At 35.7% G+C, this 19,495-nt stretch overlaps 1 protein-coding gene across 1 annotated transcript in view; it reads left to right on the plus strand.

Annotated features, from left to right (window-relative positions):
- The first annotated feature begins 1,941 nt into the window (after window positions 1-1,941).
- Srp68 (signal recognition particle 68) overlaps window positions 1,942-19,495 on the plus strand; it is a 249,126-nt gene continuing 231,572 nt past the window's right edge. The window contains exons 1-3 of the mRNA XM_067116131.1: window positions 1,942-2,864; window positions 9,960-10,118; window positions 10,340-10,513. The gene's annotated coding sequence lies outside the window, so the exon portion shown is untranslated. The remainder of the gene's footprint in view (window positions 2,865-9,959; window positions 10,119-10,339; window positions 10,514-19,495) is intronic.

The following is a 19,495-nucleotide window of genomic DNA, read 5'->3' on the forward strand; positions in this document are numbered from 1 at the left end:
GAATTTCTTTACTTACCTCTATTTTTGTGTAAAATCTGACTGCTGTTGATTCAGGAAATCGTAAAAAAACAAGGATAAAAGGGGGATTTTATGTGAGCTGAGGGCTCTACTCACAAGGTATTTGTAAGTAAGCACATTAGGGCAAGTTTAAAATTACGTGTATTTACATGAAATAAAATATCAAAAGATGAAAGGGACTAATCAGGCGTGCAAGGCCCGAGAGGTTAATCATAACTGGGAAAAAACTTGAAAGTATATCTGTCGATGTGACGATGCTGACACAAGGCACAGTCAAGAGAGATTTCCACTGCTGACAAACCCTCTGTGAACAGAGAGGTTCACGATTTTATGTAACTATTTAAACTCAGGCATTTTCGTAACACTGACCTAGCAAGGCAAGGTTGATATGGAAATACTGGCACTTAGAAAGGGAAATTGGAGGTTGATTATTAAAACAGTGTGACTGACGGGAAGAGCCTTTGCAACAGATCACTTTACCTTGTAGAAGAGGTGCCACAGCAAGAAATGGCGGCGGAGGAAGGGCAGGGCTTCACTGGTAAGAATACTGAGGGGTCCCTGCAAGATAGGACCATGTGGTAGGGCATGGCTCTCTGAAGGAGATGTCTCTCTCTCGCATCCAACAGTCCGCCTCTCTTGTTGTTCCCTCAGTGAGACCCTTATATGAGGTTGGTCACGGGGCAGGAGGATACCTACAGGTATTGGGGCGGGGGCGGTTTCATCTATGACTAAGTTCCAGGTGCAGGCCAGTTGTCCTTTTCTCTTAATCTCCCTTCTCGGCTCTTTCGTGTCTCTGTATGTTCCAGAAGAGAAAGTTACAAGGGATATAAAGCGATTAAAAAATTAAGGGAAGGGCCTATATTCCTTTCACCCTTCCTTGTCAGGCAGTGCCCAAAATGCACTGTTGTATTTCAAGCATTAAATAAAGCACTTGGTGGCTGGGATTCTTGGGAAATTATATTAATAATGTATATATATAAAAGTATATATGTACAGTATATATACTACACTTATATATGTGTGTGGGTGTGTATTATACACACACATTATATATACTATATATATATAATATATATATATATATATATATATATATATATATATATATATATATATATATATATATATATATATATATATATATATATATATATATATATATATCAAATATATATAATATAGCTTATATTTATATATGACCAGTAACAACTGGTGAGCAGGTTATCAAATGGCTCTAGTAGGCCTACATTCTACATACATGTAGAAGAAATTTCTTTAGTTAAAATTTCGTACCATATTGTGTGTTTATATACCAATACAAACTGCGTAAGAAAAATTATTTATAAGTTCATGCATGTATTATTTCAAACAGAATCAATATCAGTCTTGCATTAAATTACAAGATAATTTATTCAGCTGTGAAATGATTCCCAAGAACATGTGCGAATGTAAAATTCTTCCGACGATGATGAAACTGGAGTCATAATTTTACCTTTACTTTTTTATTATTTTCTATGAATATGATAAAATTACTGAACCGCAAAGAAACCAGTACAATTAATGATTCTCATTCGCACTAAGCCACTAAGATTAGTCTACAAGAAAAAAAAAAAAAACTTAAAACCTTGTATTTGTCATTTTTCATCACTTCGAATATATATACCATATAGTACTCAATACTGACCTTTGTTTACCTTAGGAAGAAAATGGCGGAATTTTTGAAACGGAAAACGAGCAGCACTGGTTGTACCGTGTCAAGGATTACACCTGTATTGTTTGAGCTGCATTGGCTCCCTGTTAAAGCTAGATAATGTTAAAAGTATTTGTATTGACTCACCAAGATATACCAAGGCTAGGTGTCCAAAATGTTTGAATGACTGCGTATAAATACATCCAAAGGATGGAGTCAACATACGAATAGCTACACATGGACTCAAGTTATTCCAGGCAAGACACAATTCGAATGTGGGCTCTAAAGCCTTAAATTTGCCGCTCCAAGATTACACAATAAGGAGGACTGAAGACATCAATTCGTTCAAGAAGAAGACTTCTTTTTCTGAGCTCTATGACAATGAAATTGACTGCTAAAATGGAGTACTCCGTAAAATAATGGAAAAATTCAAGAATGTGTTTACATTATTATGTCTATGATATGATGAACAGAGTCTGCAGGTCTCGCAGAGAGCCTTCGGATGAGTGGGACCTCAGAAAAAAGCCAACAAGCAGTAAACAGTAAAGTAACAATAGTCTCATGTTATTTTGCTGTAACCAGATCAGAAGCCAATGATCACACAAAATTCCATTCCAGTCTACATGAGATTCAGTATTAGCCTACACTTGAGTAGGCCACATCACGGGTAGCTTCTTCGGTTTAACTCCTTTCACTGCGATGGATGAATTTAATCGCGCTAGAGTTAACTACTTCATTGCGAAAAACGACGTTGGATTTGAATACAAAATTTAGGCCAAAGGGTAAACACCGGGACCGATGAGGTCACTCAGCACTGAAAGGATATTTAAGTTGTAACAGGAGGAAACCCTCGCATTTGCGCTACGTAAAATTGTTAGGAGAGGGTGGAAAGTAAGATGGGAGAAAGACACTATGAATGGAGGTAAAGTACACGGACTGAAAGAAGTTGCGGCTAAGGACCGGAAGGAATGCCCACGGGAGAAAATAACCTTACTCCGACCAGGATTAATAGAGTATCTTGACTCCGACGCCCCCCAAAATTAGCTTGTATCCTATGCAGACGATGGATTTGGCCGTCTACTACCGCCATCTATTGACATTTGTATGAAATAGTAGCCGAAAGTACACCAAGGAGGATCCACAACAACAGAATTTGGTAGGTTTTCGGTATTTTCATGTTATGTAAAGTTCCATACATGATATATAATTATGACTTATGATGGCAAGATATATTTTTGCCGTATAAAACTATATTTTTCGTAGGATTAACGTAATTCTCGACAAGGCGGCCGCGTTATCAAGAGTGAAGTTTTGTTTACATATCTAAGCTGCTGTATAGCCTAGGCAGTAAAATTTTATGTTGCCAATAGAAAATACTACCACGTAACTAGGGTTGTTTACTGGTTACAATTTTGCCATATTAGCTATGGATGGAGGTGGGGGACAAGTATTGTCATACCTTATAAGTCGTAATTTGATAAGAGGTCTTTTCAAAAATATATATAGGTTACAATTGCATATCATGTATTGGCAACTTATAAACTAATACCGCTTAGGCTACCTAATGACTGGCTTCTTGGTTTTGTGATGATACGCGACCCCGAAATTATGATAAATAATTAGTTTTATCATTACAGTATATGTTTTTGTCATGCAAAATAATATTTACTTCGGGTTGGCAAAAAACTTGGCAAGTTATTTCGTTTACCGAGAACAGATATTTGTTTACATTCGTGATCAGAATGCTTACTCGATTTTACTCAAATCAAGCCACATTCTATTTTTTTACTCGATTGTACTAAAATCAAGCCACATTTTATTTTGAGGCTTTTGATGTCATAACTCCTCACCAAGTTTCACATGAAAAAATTAAGGAAATATATATTCCAGATTCGGTCTGATTACGAGTTTTGGTGATCTGGCAAAGTGAAATGAAGATGATATTTAATGTTGTATCCTAGGGTAATAGTTCCAAACAGGTTGATAATATGAGAGGTTATTCAAAAGCACATGCACACTGAAGAAGGAACATGACGTTCCGAAACTGTATGTCCTTTTGCATACATTTGTTCCCCAATTTGTGGTTTTTTCGAGTTACAAAGGTCGATGCCGATGTGTTATCATTATGAGAAAGTATACTGACCTAAATAAGGTAATTGGATTAAAAAACTTGACTCCAAGTGAATCCCATGTTAAATTTTTTTCCTGAGGAAATATATATGATTCATGTTGCCAAAGACTCAAACTAATACTGTATTTATATTTTATGATAGCTAGCAAGCAGCCTTCACCTAAGAAATCAAGGTACCACCAGTAACAGTTCTAACTTCTCTGGATATAAAAGCTGTCGTAGTTGATATTGTGATGGGGTTAAGTCACATACCCACCATCGATAGTTATTTTAGTGAAAGTAGCTTCATATTAGAAACACCAGGTTTGAGAGCAGTTCATACAGGGAAAAAGTAATTTACTGCTTTTTATGGGATTCATACCGTTGAACCAAAAAATTGGCAAAAAAATGAGGTGAAGGAGAATATAAAAGGAGTAAACTGTATACCTTTGCAACTAGTGTATAAAGAAGCCACCTCTTGGTGTCATTCTTTGTCTTGAAGTACATCTAACGTATTAGGTATGCTAGAACCATTGCCAGTGTGGATAATTAATGTGAAATGTATTGATGGTGTACAGAAAATAATGATTAATGTTACTTAAAATGGTATAAAAAACAAAGAATTTTGTATGTCTTCCAGTTTTCCCCTTCATGTAACCTCTGTATATAGAAGCCAATTTTCTATTATTACATATTTTTTGTATAGCAAACGCACATAGAGAGTACAAGAAATCTTGCCAATGTGAAAAATGAATGTCATACATTGACAGAGTACTAAAAGGATGCTAGTTTCGCAACCAAGATCAAAGTATTTTAAATTTTCTCATCTTATCCTCCACTTCTAACTTTTTTATATTATATAGTGGGCAACTTGTAAACTAAAATAATGTTCAGCCCTGAAAATCTTGTACAGTGTTTAAAGAAATTATAAAAAAAACTATTACATAGAAAAATGAAAAATTTTCAGTTTTGTAAGTGGAATATACACTTTGCTGAGAATGAGAACCAGAATAAACTGCTCAGTGAAAGGTTTTAATCACTAAAGAAACCGAAGCATAAGTAGATGTTCCAGCAGGAGAACTCATACTAATGGTACAAGGGGTGGGGGAGGGAAATTAGTGCATACTAGATCTTCCCAAATATTAGATTTGTGCCTGGCCACATTTATACGCAATTTCTTCACTCCCAGATTCAGAAGGAAAATCAAGAGCTCTTGGGCGATCACAAATAGTTGGAGAAGCAGAAATTCAACCACTCCCTGTGGTGATGATTGATATTACTAACAAACACGAAAGTGGCCTCTCTGTCATTTTCCTGTATCTCAGACATGGTCATGAGAGCTGTCAAAAATAGTATCATGTAAGTCTGGATTACAGTAAATGAAGCAGAACACAAAAAGGAGTTGGTTGTCTTCTGGACTGAGAAGTAATGAAGAGGAAGTATACTTTGGAGAAGAGCTTGGCTTAACAGTGATTACAATTTGTGAGGCCGGAGCCCTTCCTATATTTACACTATTTAAAGCGCCTCCACTATTAAGCAATTTTGTCAGATGCAAATGGAAATACTGTTCTGTCCTATCCTTTTTCCACTGAGGGATATCTCCAACAAGTACTTTTAGACCTTCAGGATACAGCCTGTATCCGAGGTAGACTAAATAATGCTTTAATTTTACCATCCTACCGTTCATCACGTACTTCACATTTCCTTACCTACCTTATCTTAGTGCTTGCTAGATTCCACTATATTTGACATATTTTGGAACAACCTTTGCTTGTTTTAATTTGTACTTGAATCTGTTCCTTGCCCTTTCACGTGGACAAATCTAACTGCAAATAACAAGGATGATTGTAGTGGGAATGTATGATGTTTCAAGCATGACCACTTAGTGAAGGTTTGGTTATATAGTATAGTATGACCAAGTGAGGCCCTTCCATTCATATATATTATGCGTATGCTATGCCAGTAATCACCCCAACCCTGTTACTGTTTGGTACTTGTAAGAGATAGTTTGTATATGTGAGAGAGCTCCAATAACTTTAAAAGAATATTTTGTGCCCTATTGCTACAACCCATCACTTCAAAACAAGTTTCTTTCTCTCTCCTTAGACTGGCCCATGGGCAGAATCTGAATAGGCCAGCAAGTGAAGAGGCAGAAGAGGGGAAAGAGACAGTAGACCATTCAGACTGAGGAATGGTATGAAGTATCATGGGTTAAAAGGGGGGGATAAGGCCCATCACAATGAATGTCCAGGTTTCGACAGTTAACACTGCTTCAACCATTCTTCTGACTGCCCACGTAGAGCAAGTAGAGCATGTATGACTAATAGGCCCGTAAAAAATATCTCTTTCAATGTAACTGCCTTATGCTATCTATAATTTATACAATGGCGCATCAAAAAAGAAACATCTCCAGGTAATTTTCAATAAGTGCCATAGGCGGAGTTTATTTTGGGTATCATTCATTTTCCATTATTGCTTGTTATTCCTATTCGCGAGTTCTTATTATTAGCATTTTAATTTATATATGATTATTATATGGCTTTATGGTAATAATTTTGGTTGTCTGATATTTTATCACAATTGCTTGGTATAATTCTTTTCCATGGGTTCTTATTATTGTTTATTTGATGTTTAATTACTAATCATGTTCTCGATTGAGGTTTATTATTTTTATTTATAATTTTTTGTTACTAATAGTAAAATCTTAGAGGAGTAGTTCAGTAGTTTTTATATACTCCCACTGACTTCCCTTTTCATATTAGGCTGGAACTCTGCTGCCTTCTTTGCTCCACCAATTGTGTGACTCACCTGTTCTCTCATCATATAGAAATAATTATGCAGATCAGCCAATCCGTTTTTCCTTCACCACTATTAGCATCACTGCTTCTGCTTCCTGGGTTCAACTGTCTTCATGGCCCACTCTTCCCACATTTACTCTCAACATTCTCTTGTCAACGTTTTCAAAATATTTCACTAGTTTGTGAAGTTTCTCTTCATTATGCCCACTCAGTACTGTTTCATCTCGTGCGATGCGCTGTAGGCATTACTTAAAGGTTCTTTGCAGCGTCCCTTCGGCCCTAGCTGCACAACCCCTTTCATTCCTTTTACTGTATCTCCGTTCATATTAGCTTTCTTACATCTTGCTAACCACCCTCTCCTAATAGTTATTTCATAATGCAACTGCGAGGTTTTCCTCCCGTTACACCTTTCAAACCTACCTACTCCCAATTTCCTTTCCAGCGCAGAATGACCTCATAGCTCCCGGTGCTTGACCTTTGGCCCAAACTCTATAATCCATTCCTTCCACTTCACAGTGCCCGATCAGTGCCGTTTCATCAGTATGGATAAATAATTCCGCATGCATAACTCCTTTTCTTATCCCATGACTTTACATTTGTCAAAATAATATCCTGTCACTGACTTTTTGCATCACTCCAACCATGAAGACATTTTACCCCCACAGAGTTTTCTTACACAACTGCTGTATAAATTATACACATTTGATCCATACATTCTATTCCCAGTCCAATCCCACACTTTATGCACCTTCTTAAGTAAACTATATCCCTGTTAATTCTTTGTCGCCTTCCTCATTTTAATCTTGTACAATAGAACAGTTGTTTTCCTTCACATTTCTTCTGAACCTTTCCATTATCCAGGCAAACCTTACAAATCCTGGTCAAACACTCAGTCACGCAATTACCACCCAACTCCAGTATCTCACTTGTGATCCCATTAACTATTATTATCTTTTTTTTTTCTTAACCTTCTCAAATTTCCCTCCTTAGAGCCTGCTTTATTTTTTTTTACCGGAAATTCCACCTGCAAACGTTCCGATTGCACATGAAACCGTTTTGCGGTCCAAGTTACGGTTTGTTTAATGCGTGTTCTGTGTGTAATTACAGTTAGATTACAGGTTCATAAATTAAGCTTTTATACCAGATTCAAACGACTATAAGTATGATGAAAACGTTTACGAAAAGCATTCACTATATATTTTTGAAACCTTTAATGGTTACCTTAATCATGGGTGAACGAAAGCCTTTAAAACGTCCGGCCGTAGTCTAAAGGAACTAAAGTTTTGTCTAGGTCAAACTTTAAATTGTGTTACTTATTGCTGATTGCCATTGGACCAATAGATAGCCAAGAGATTAGTCTTCTCTTGATGTAGAGCTCCGTATCAAATCTTGACTAGAAATTAAAAAAAAAAAAAAAACGAAGCCAAAAGTCGCTAAAAGCTCGTGAGAAACCAGTGGTCTTCCCTTTAAGAAGGAATGTTAACATTTTCTTTACACCACTGCTATATATAGAAAATGGTAGTACTGGTAAGGCTAACGAAATTCTACCCGTTTCTTGCGCGAAAATATCATAATGGAAACATTACGCGATTAAAGTGATATTTTCGGCATTATTTTTGCCTTTATACGCTTATTCATCTGCCTTGTGTTTTTTTTTTTATTGAAACTTAATTTTCTGTAGAAGCCTTCTTTTCTGGAAATTCTTTGTATCTGAATTCTTATCAAATAGCCTATATGCTTTGATCAACGTTTGTTATTACAAACGCCCTTGTACTGTATTACTGCTGGGTAGGTTTATTTTATTCGTATATTTCAGCTAATTATATAAATCCATCAAACTAGTGATAATTTGCCAAGACAACATTTTGCATTAATCACTGTATTTTCAAGGTAGAATTTTGTTATAAGGACTAAGATTCCAGTAAGGAACATATCTAAGCCCTGTACCTGGATATACATTATAAAATAATATATGTGTTTTTGAAAGTGAATAACTGACTGTTCAACGAAGGAACGAATACACCTACTCAACATCTTCCACAAATATCTAGTCATCTCCAGCTACCCTTCTCGATTCTTATCCAAGCAAGTCTTGGTCTTCGAACTTTTCTGGTCCTCACAGGAGCCCGTCTGACGCTCACAATTCTCCCAGGGGTTGTTTAAAGGACACTTCCAAACCATCCCCTTTCATCAGTGTCTTTACAGAAAACTCGGAATTTCTCTTACGATATCATTTATAATTCTATCTTACTATCGGACTTATAATATTTTTAAAACTTTATTTTCAAATGATCAGACTCTTTTAGACATAGATTCATTGTCATACCATGGTTTTTGTATCCATTGTACCTAAGTTAAGTTGACTCTGGTTAAAAATGCAAATTTATATTGCTTTATTTAACATTATAAAAGACACATGCCTCATGTCATCTAATGATCTTGATACCTCAACAACAAATGGGCTCAGGTTCGTTTCCCAGGAGAGACGGGCTCTTTAGGGATTTTCCAGTTAAATCCCTTCGTGCTCTCGTTGATCTAGGCAATGAGTCATTTATGTGGCTGTTAGTCAACTCTTGTAGGTCGGTGGATGAGAGTACCACGCTCTTGACCAACGTATTCCCTGGTGTATGCATGCAAACACGTATGAGCTATTACGCTCATTTCAACCTTACCCATCTGGTAAGATTATTTTTGCGAAACCTGATATTGTGGCACCAGATCAAGAGTTGTAATATTGCCTGTTCGAAGTATTTTGTGTACATTTGAACCTGTTGTTACAAGTTATGTCCAGTGTATCATCACCGTTGCCATTATTATTGTAATTATTATTTGGGTAAGAGACCATCTTTGAAACATGCTCTATTAACCCTCTGCGAGGACAGACCATAGGGATTGGATAAAATTCCAAGCTCCCGCATCCTAATGAACTGAACTCTGACCATACCAGATAACCAGAACCACTCCAGGCATTCATTAATTTGCTGACCCTTAGAGATTCACAAATTGGGACCAAGAAAAAAAAAAAGTGCACTGTTCAGTCACTTAGCCGAGACAGCTTCTATGATTATGCTTGGAAACAGTTATTCCTGCCAGTCGTATATTGCTGCTGTAGGGATTCAGAACACTTACCGGTGATGTAATTACATACTGACAGCTTGTAGAAGTCCTTAGTCAGTTTGTACCAAGCATCTTTTACTTCGTACTTAGGGAGTTGAATACTAGGTTGCGTATACAGAAAAAGAAGGAAGCAGTAAGAGATACTGCTTTGCTCTTATCAGCCCATACTAGAATTCATACTTGTAGCTGGTTACTTCTTCTTTACGACAAGCATAATTTATTCCAGGTACCTGTGTGTGAACTGCTGTGAGATGGCCAGTGTCAGTAGTCGTCCACAAGCCCACCAGCGCATTCTACAGGGAGGCACCTAGGTACCAGTAACCTTTTAGTCGCATACCAGTGGATCAGGCTATTAAAAAACCTGTTAATAGTCACCTGGAAACAGGTAATTACTGTCAGTTTTGTTCTGGAACAAATACCCTAAGAATATGTTACAACTAGATATATTAATTTAATTTTATATAATTTATATATATATATATATATATATATATATATATATATATATATATATATATATATATATATATATATATATATGCACACATCAATCAAGGCAGTTTAGGAGTACTAGAGTAAAATTTTACTTTTTTGTTTATATCCCAGGCGGAACTACAGCATTCTCCATTAAACCTGAAGCATCGCTGCTCATTTCTGCAGCAACTCATGAGCATGACCAATGTTGCTGGCAGGTCCAACTCATACTGATTGTGTAACTTCCAGCATAAAAACGATGCTCTCCAACGGGTGAAAGGAGTAATCGTCCATCTCTATCAGAAGGTAAGCCACGAGATGTAACCGTAGGTAAGACGAGATGTAACCGTAGGTAATATAGGGGCAAAACATTACCTACTAGTGTGCTGGGATAGTGTATTGTGTAGTTTTGTTGGAGAAATAAGACAGATTGCAGGTGTTCTGGCAGGAAAAGAGCAGCTTTGGTATATACGGGGTGGATTTCATGTTGTTCGAATTTTGTTCGAAAACATTATTATGAAACTTTGAGTGTATTGGAAAAAGCCTTATGTGGCATTAATGGGCGCAGAAAGGTTTATTACAGAAATGATATATAGAGATGTGATATATAGGGTGCTGAGGATGCATGGTGGTGAAAGTAATTCACTGAGAGTGTTAGACGTTTCGTAGATACGCGGTTTGTTACTAAAGTGCATATCAGACGAGGATGTATTTTTTCTCACATCCCTAATATTTTTAATGGTAGTAAGATATGTAAAGGAAATGCCACTTGCAAGAACCATAAACATTTGCATGAGTAGTAAAAGATTACATCTACTTTAATTCTAACTGGTATTTAAGAGTGAATCGATAAAATGGGATGTGAATGATACAGCGTAAGTTAGTGATAAAAGAAAAGAATACAGATACTGGTGAAAGAATTTTCAAACAACGTATGAAAAGAGAAAATTGAAAATGAATGCAAACTGAAAATGAATGAAATTGTAAATTCATTTTGCGATGATGCAGCAATAGACTGTAGCGTAGATAGTTCATTTATTTATTTATTTTTTATTTTTATAATTTGGCTACCGTACAGTGAGTTTAACCATAAAGCTTACAAGCTTCACTGAAACAGATTTGCAGAAAGCTGTGAATGCAGTTAAAAGGTCTTCATTTCTTTTCTTCAGTAATCTCTTAAGTATATATTTTTATCAACGGCCATGTATATGCGTATGATGAACAATGATGAATAAAAATTCAGATACATGCATATCAACATGCAGTATCAACGTTCACCGGTCAGCCAGTCAGGGACTGTTGCTAAAATCCGCTTTGACATCATACTTGACACAGAGTCGCGTGAATGGGGAAACTAGGCCGGTGCTTACTGGCGCCAGTTTGTCTTTTTAAATCTCTCTCTCTCTCTCTCTCTCTCTCTCTCTCTCTCTCTCTCTCTCTCTCTCTCTCTCTCTCTCTCTGTGTGTGTGTGTGTGTGTGTGTGTGTGTTTGTCTGTCTTTGTGTGAATTTATTAACTGGGAAGTCATCAAGGCTGTTATTATTGGAAGGAAATGTTTGTATCCTTGTAAAACCTCATTTAAAAATGGTGATCTGTCAGCAAGATAAAATACTGTGGGTAATGAATAAAGGACCAAAATGAGGAAGACTAAAGGTTCAGGAAGCTGGCCAATACAAGAACTTTTGCTTATATTGCCTCCGCCCTTGTTGTTCTCTTTATACAAATCCTTATTCAGCTGACTTCACAGCAAACGGCAAATTTATGACACAGCAAGCATTTGCATATTATCAGGAATTTAGTCATGTTGATATTGCTTTCTTCAAAGAGGCTTAACCAATGCATTCGTGAAATTCTGAACAAACGACAATAAAAGTAAGGATATATACCAGGGCGAAGAATTAAAGTTCGCTGAAACTAGTTCCGTTTCGAGCATGTTCTTTCTGTATCTGTTTCCGTAGGGGGCCTAGTGCTGTCAGTGCACCTCCTACGGTGCACTGTAGGCATTACAAAGTTCCTCGATGGACGAGTCGGTAGAGTTCTCGGCTAGCACTCTTCTAGGCCCGAGTTCGAGTCTCCTACCGGCAATGAAGAATTAGAGGAATTTATTTCTGGTGATAGAAATTCATTTCTCGGCATAATGTGGTTGGGATTCCACAATAAGCTGCAGGTCCCGTTGCTAGTTAACCACTTGGTTCTTAGCCACGTAAAATAAGTCTAATCCTTCGGGCCAGCCCTCTCTAGGAGAGCTGTTAACCAGCTCAGTGGTCTGGTTAAACTAAGGTATACTTTGTAGGCATTACTTAAGGTTCTTTGCAGCATCCCTTCGGCCCTAGCTACAGTACAACCCCTTTCATTCCTTCTTCAGTACCTCTGTTCATATTCTATTTCATCAATCTTGCTTTCTACCCTCTCCTAACAATTGTTTTATAGTGCCACTACGAGGTTTTCCTTTTGTTACACCTTTCAAACCTTTTTACTCTTAATTTCCCTTTCAGTGCAGAATGACCTCATAGGTCCCAGCGCATGGCCTTTCTAAATTTTCTTTTCCATTCAGTTCATGAAATTCTGAACACATTAAAACAAAAGTAAGGTGAAGAATTAAAGTTCGATGAAAAAAATGTTCCGTTTCAAACACGTTCTTTCTGTAGCTGTTCGAATTTTTAGCGTCCTTGTTGCTTTGGGTTTTCACAAAGTGTGATGATTTGTGTTGTCATGTGACTCAGAATCCAGGTTACTGACCAAAACCTATTTTTTCCTTCCTGCCAGCGAGGTTTTCTGTAAATTCATGTGAGGAAACATGCAACCATGAGTGTAAAGCTTTTTGCTTATTTGTTATTTGTAAGCCGTCTGTACTAAAAAGAAAAACACTTTTTAAAGTTGGATTCCATTTATGTTTATAAGAGTTTGGTTATACGTCTTGTGCATTTATTACCTCCCTTTTTGGTCACAGGAACGGCACTTTGGACGCAAAAGTCCTGTTTGATGCAGCTAAATATCAGACTTGTAATTTGCACGGCTATTTGCGAGACTGACTAATGAAGGAGAAGAATAATTTATTACTAAGTCAAATCGTTTTGTATAGTCTAAGCAAAATCAGTGCTGCAACACTTATTTTAAGGCCCATTTTACCATTAAATTGCAGATCTATTGTAAAATTTTAGTGATGAAATGGACACCGATCAACTAGAACATAAAACATAAGTAATGAACAAAATCCGAAACAAGCGGGAAGCAAATGAATGGGTCTGAAATAAACAAAACAGAGCCACTGGAGAGCGTTAATATTCACTATCTTAAAGTGGCCTTCCTTGTAAGTACGCGCACGCTGTTAACCTTGCATGAATGTAATGAGGCATGAAATTTTCAGAATGAAATTTAATTTTACCGAGTGCCCACACTTAGCTAAACAAAACTCCTCTGAATAAGACAGTTCATAGATTTAGTGACATATTACTGTGACTTCAAACTAAAACGATATTAATGATATTCAGTATTTTCACGATGGGTGCAATAATTTTGTAGTTGCAGTAGTAATAGTAGTAATGGAAGCAAAACTGGCAGGCCTTGAAAAATTAACAGGCGTCATAGAATTTCTCCTTACTGCAAACGCCTGCTACTTCAGCCCCCAGGTGAAAAATGAACAAATATCTTTGATGTGGATAAAGAACTCTGGATCTTATTACATGGCCTTAAGTTACGATAAATCCAAGTGCTGAGAGAGAGAGAGAGAGAGAGAGAGAGAGAGAGAGAGAGAGAGAGATTTTTAAAAGACCAACTAGCACCATTGAAGACCAGCCGAGTTTCTCCATTCACGCAACTCTGTGTCAGATATGATGTCAACGCGGATTTTAGCAACAGCTCCTGATTGGTCGACCGATGAACTTAGCCGCTGTACGTTCTGGCGTTTGGTTGTTTGTATTTTTGTGTGTTCGTGTACGCATGCTCATGGCCGTTGATAACAACGCGGGCGGAAGAAAGTATTGAAGAAATGAAGTTCTTATGACTGCATTTGTATTTTGGGTGGTGAGAGATATTATATAATTATTTATATATATATATATATATATATATATATATATATATATATATAATATTAATTATATCTAATATCTCTCACCACCCAAAATATAAACACACACACACACACATATATATATGTGTGTGTGTGTGTATGTGTTTATATGGTGAGGGATTAATTATATATATATATATATATATATATATATATATATATATATATGTACACATATATACTATATATATATATATTATATATATATATATATATATATATATATATATATATAGTATATATATATATAATATTTTTATGGCTGCGAGGAGAGGAAGAGAGAACTTTGTTTTCCTTGAAAATCTTTCTAGTTAAAAAAATGTGCACCAACTGTATTTATACATACTTTTCTAATCACTGTGCACGATTATATAATTTGCGTTATCTTTAATTTCATATCTTCCTTATCACCTGATTTACAAACGTCACTGAAAGTTTTCCAAAGGCATTCACGTGGATAAGCAGGTGGCAATGAAGACCCGGCGAGTCCGAAGGGTTGCAGCATTCTTCAATTTTTGCATGAGATGTTTGTTGAAAACTGAGTCTATTGCGGTTTTGACTGGTTGTCAGTCGTGGCCTACATACCATCACATGGAATCTATCACATTCCAATACAAACGACAGATGAATCAGCGTCCGTTGTGAATTTCGAATGGAACATGGTATGTTTTGTAAATGTCGCCTTCCTGTTAACTTTCCCATTGAATTACTGGAGGCCATGTCAACGTTCTTCATGTACGCGTAAAATTCTTAATGATGTGGTTAAATAAAACTCTGAACAAACCTTAGGTATGTGTCGATTCTCGGAATGAGCAAGTTTCCGTTTGGAGGGATGACTCACCTTGACGTCATGATGACGTCACGGCTGTGGAACGTTGCCATTTTTCTGCAAATATAACATGAGCTTGCTCGTGGCAAAAGACACATACTAAGTAGACTTATTCAAGATTTTGCTTTTATTTTGATTATGATTATTACTTTTAATTAATTTAGCGTCGTATTTGGGAAAACTGAACGCTTACTACCAGCGGTGTCTGGCAAGGATAGCAATAAATGTTCGAATGTGTTGCCAAGGTGAGATATGACTCAGGGAACGATGGTCGTGCTGAAAAATTCGCTTTAAATTATGCGTGACTAATTATGTCATCGAACTGAATAGTGTTAAGATCTATGCTAAATAAATTTAAAATTTATTTGTGTGTCATTATAAGAGTAACGGAGCTCTGGTCAGACTTAAACGAATAAAGGTCTGTCATGAGACTGGTGACGATTATTATCTTCGTCCAGAGAAAAGGACAACACTGCAGGTGGATTATCATGGAAGCCGCAGGTTGTGTCCCATCGGATTATGTGTCAGTTCTTGCGAATTCTAAGAAAAAGAAACTGGCTTTGGAATGCTGCTTTCTTTGATTTTTACGAGACGATAGTCTTTACTTTGCTGTTTTGTGACAGTGTATTTTAACACAAGCAATGTTGCTTGTGTAAAATTCCTCATTACGGATAAATCAGCTGCCCTCCACTAAATATGAAATAAGTTTTCGAGTAAATAATACAATTTTAGCGCTTTCACCTGATTTTGTATTTTCAGTTTTTTTTTTATCTCTCTCTCTCTCTCTCTCTCTCTCTCTCTCTCTCTCTCTCTCTCTCTCTCTCTCTCTCTCTCATCTGAACTTTTGCTCAACAACCCTGGTATTAATATAAAGATTGAATAACGAGGTGGCAAACTAAAACGTTTACATGATTTACAATTTATTTATTGTGACATTCTGACTGGTTTTGGAGATTTCATCAATAATCGTATATATATATATATATATATATATATATATATATATATATATATATATACATGTGTATTTATATACAGTATATATATATATATATATATATATATATATATATATATATATATATATATATATATATATATATATATATATATATATATATATATATATATATATATATATAAGCTTTTCGCTGTTTAATGCTGTTTTTTGTTGTATCCCTATACATTAAGCCCTTTGACGGTCCATAAGCATTACAACATTGCGACTCCTGTATATCCTTTATTCCTTGAACTAGATCTAATTTGTTATACCTACTGACCCCATATACAGTGAGTCGTGCCTTATCTCCGTATAAGATCTCATGATCATCACTAATTCATTCAGTTACCTCATATCGCGATTATGGAGGGAAGGGAACTCCGTCTTTGGCGTTCGGAATAAATTTGATGTCTGCTGTCGTTAACTTCATAATCATTGATTCTGGATTAGCATAATGTGATAATCTGAAGATCTTTATTTTGTGGGTTTTAGACTAAAATTAAATTATTCGTCGATGACTAACAAATGATCTTTCAGTTTGTTTGTAGTGTTTTAATAAAATCAGGAGGAAACTCTTTGGAGACTTACTGTCTCTGACCAGGATTTTTTTAGTGTGAAAAAAAAGCAGTTTAATTACCTTGTTTTTTTTTTTAATATAATGTTCACACTTTTCTTAGTTTTCTGTAAAAGAAAACTATTGTGCCGGTTTTATCTGTCCGTCCCCACTTTTTTCTGTCCACCCTCAGATCTTAAAGACTACTGATTCTAGAGGGCTGCAAATTGTTATGTTAATCATCCACCCTCCAAACATACTAAATTGTAGCCCTCTAGCCTCAGTAGTTTTTATTTTATTTAAGGTTAAACTTAGCCATAATCCTGCTTCTGGCAACGATATAGGATGTGCTACCACCGGGCCATAGTTAAAGTTTCATGGGCCGCGGCTCATACAGCATTATACCGAGACCACCGAAAGATAGGTCTGTTTTCGGTGGCCTAGATTATACGCTGTAGCGGCTGTACGGAAAACTTTCTTCGGCGCATTTTTTCCTTGTTTAGTATAGTGAATGATATGGACATTTTGTTGAACAGTTGTTATCAAAACCTCCTTAGAAAACAATTTGCATCATTGATTATGCATTCCACTGTAAGCATAAAATGATTCTTGAATTTAAACATAATCTTCCTTTAGGACACGATTTCCCTCCTTTGTCGATCATACCTGCAGGCGTGCCCTGCAGCTTCCTGCAAGGTTTAAAGGGACTCCAAGTAAGACTATTATTTAAGGGCATTTAATAGAGTTTAGTGGATGTCGGTTACACTTTCTAGTGTACAGTTATCCACTTTCCAATCTTTGAAAATACTGTTGCCAGAACAGTTATTGGCAGGTTAGGAATGTGCAGTTAGCAGGGTAAACATATTAAACGTCTTTTGTGTCTTCTTTTAATGACATTAGGGCGTAGACAGTATATTTATCAAAATATTCTACATTATTGATGTTTTCTTCCAGTGCACATCAGTTACCAAAATAATAACAAATAAACTTTAAAAATGCATGGACCGGTTTCAGACTCAGAAAACATCTGAAACCGGCCCCATGTATTTTTTAAGTTTATTTGTTATTATATATATATTTTAATATTTATATATTATATATATATATATATATATATATATATATATATATATATATATATATATATATATAATATTCATGGGATTAATGGTAAAAACTTTCACATTTTCCCCTAATACAAAATCAGTGCCTGGAGGAGGACAGTTAAAGACAACACTCTAGTCTTGCAGACAGCAGATTGGTCACAACTACACTCAAACTTCAGAAGAATGAATATTATGGGGGAGGAACATCAGTTTTTGATAGAAGAATGAAGTATTATGTATTTGAAATGACACAACGAATATAGCTTGAAGTCAATAATTAAGTCAAATATTATAAAATATTGTGAAATATTAAAGTACAGTGCCACTCACATAAAGAATCACAAGGCCTGAAAAAGAAGTAATTACAATGTCTTGGGTGTTTGCGCACATGCATTCTTCGTTTCTTTCTTTTTTTTTTTTGTCTTGATTTCCCCAGCAGTCAACTCCAAACCGCTATCAGATTTCAATAATTTACACTTTAAATAACATTTCCATTAAAAAGATTGAAGAGATGATCGTATTTTTTAAACCGTATGAATCTTGTAGCCTAAAGCATTTCTTCTTGAAATTCACATGTCTCCAAACTTTTTGATGAAAATTTCCATTCATTATTGTTAATGAAGATTATTTTGAAGAGATGATCGTATTTTCTTAAAAAGATCTCTCCGTATGAATCTTGTAGCCTAAGAATTGTTGGTTTGCATAATAATCCATTGGCATTTCAATTTTGTTTAATTCTATATAAAATTATGATAAAAAAATAAAATAAAATAAAAAGAAACATTTATCTTCTACCCAACACTTTTGATGAAAATGTCGAAAACAAGCAGTTAATAAAATATTTATTTTTATCTTTATAATTTTATATATGACGTCCCTTTTTATTAAACAAAATTGTGTCATTATGAAAATGCAATGGATTATGCAAAATACAATATAGAATGTTAGTGTGCCTCTATATATATATATATATATCTATATATATATCTCTCTATATATATATATATATATATGTGTGTATATATGTATGTGTATATAGAGAGAGACAGAGACAGAGACAGAGAGAGACAGAGATACATATTATGTGTGTGTGTATTTGAACCTCGTGGTTTTATGAATCCAACTTCCCAGTCTCACGCACCAAGAGACCAGAATTGAAGCCCCCAGAGAAGATATGGCTTCGGAACGTTTCCTGAAAAATCTATTACACCTTTATTGACTTAAGCAGTGTGTTTATACCATCTGGTATAAACCTCGTGGTTATTACCTTCTGCAGCCACCCTTTCTGAGTAGAGTAAGCGTATAGTTGAATATACGGATGTATCACAGGGAAAATGAAACACCGCGTGTAAATCCTTAACCGTTTCGCCTTTCGTTTGTACACGCTCACATGTACACAGACACATACGTATATATACATATATATGTATACGTATATGTATATACGTAAATATACACACACATATACATCATAAACGGGCCATATCACTGAGCAGTTGATGTTAACAATACTCTTATGTGGATTTGAACCGGCGACCACAAAAACAGTAGACCGATGCTTCACCTACTCAACTAAAGACAGTATAAAGACTTTTCTTTAGATATGCCACGTTATATGCTTGTAATCAAAGCAGGTATCACCGTTCCCTTGGTTTTTGGGTAGATTAAATATTGGCCTACTGCTTCACTGGTCAGCGGTTCAAATTACTGCCAATTAAATGTAGATCAC

This window comes from Macrobrachium rosenbergii, chromosome 14, assembly GCF_040412425.1.
Source record: "Macrobrachium rosenbergii isolate ZJJX-2024 chromosome 14, ASM4041242v1, whole genome shotgun sequence".
Classification (NCBI taxonomy): domain Eukaryota; kingdom Metazoa; phylum Arthropoda; class Malacostraca; order Decapoda; family Palaemonidae; genus Macrobrachium; species Macrobrachium rosenbergii.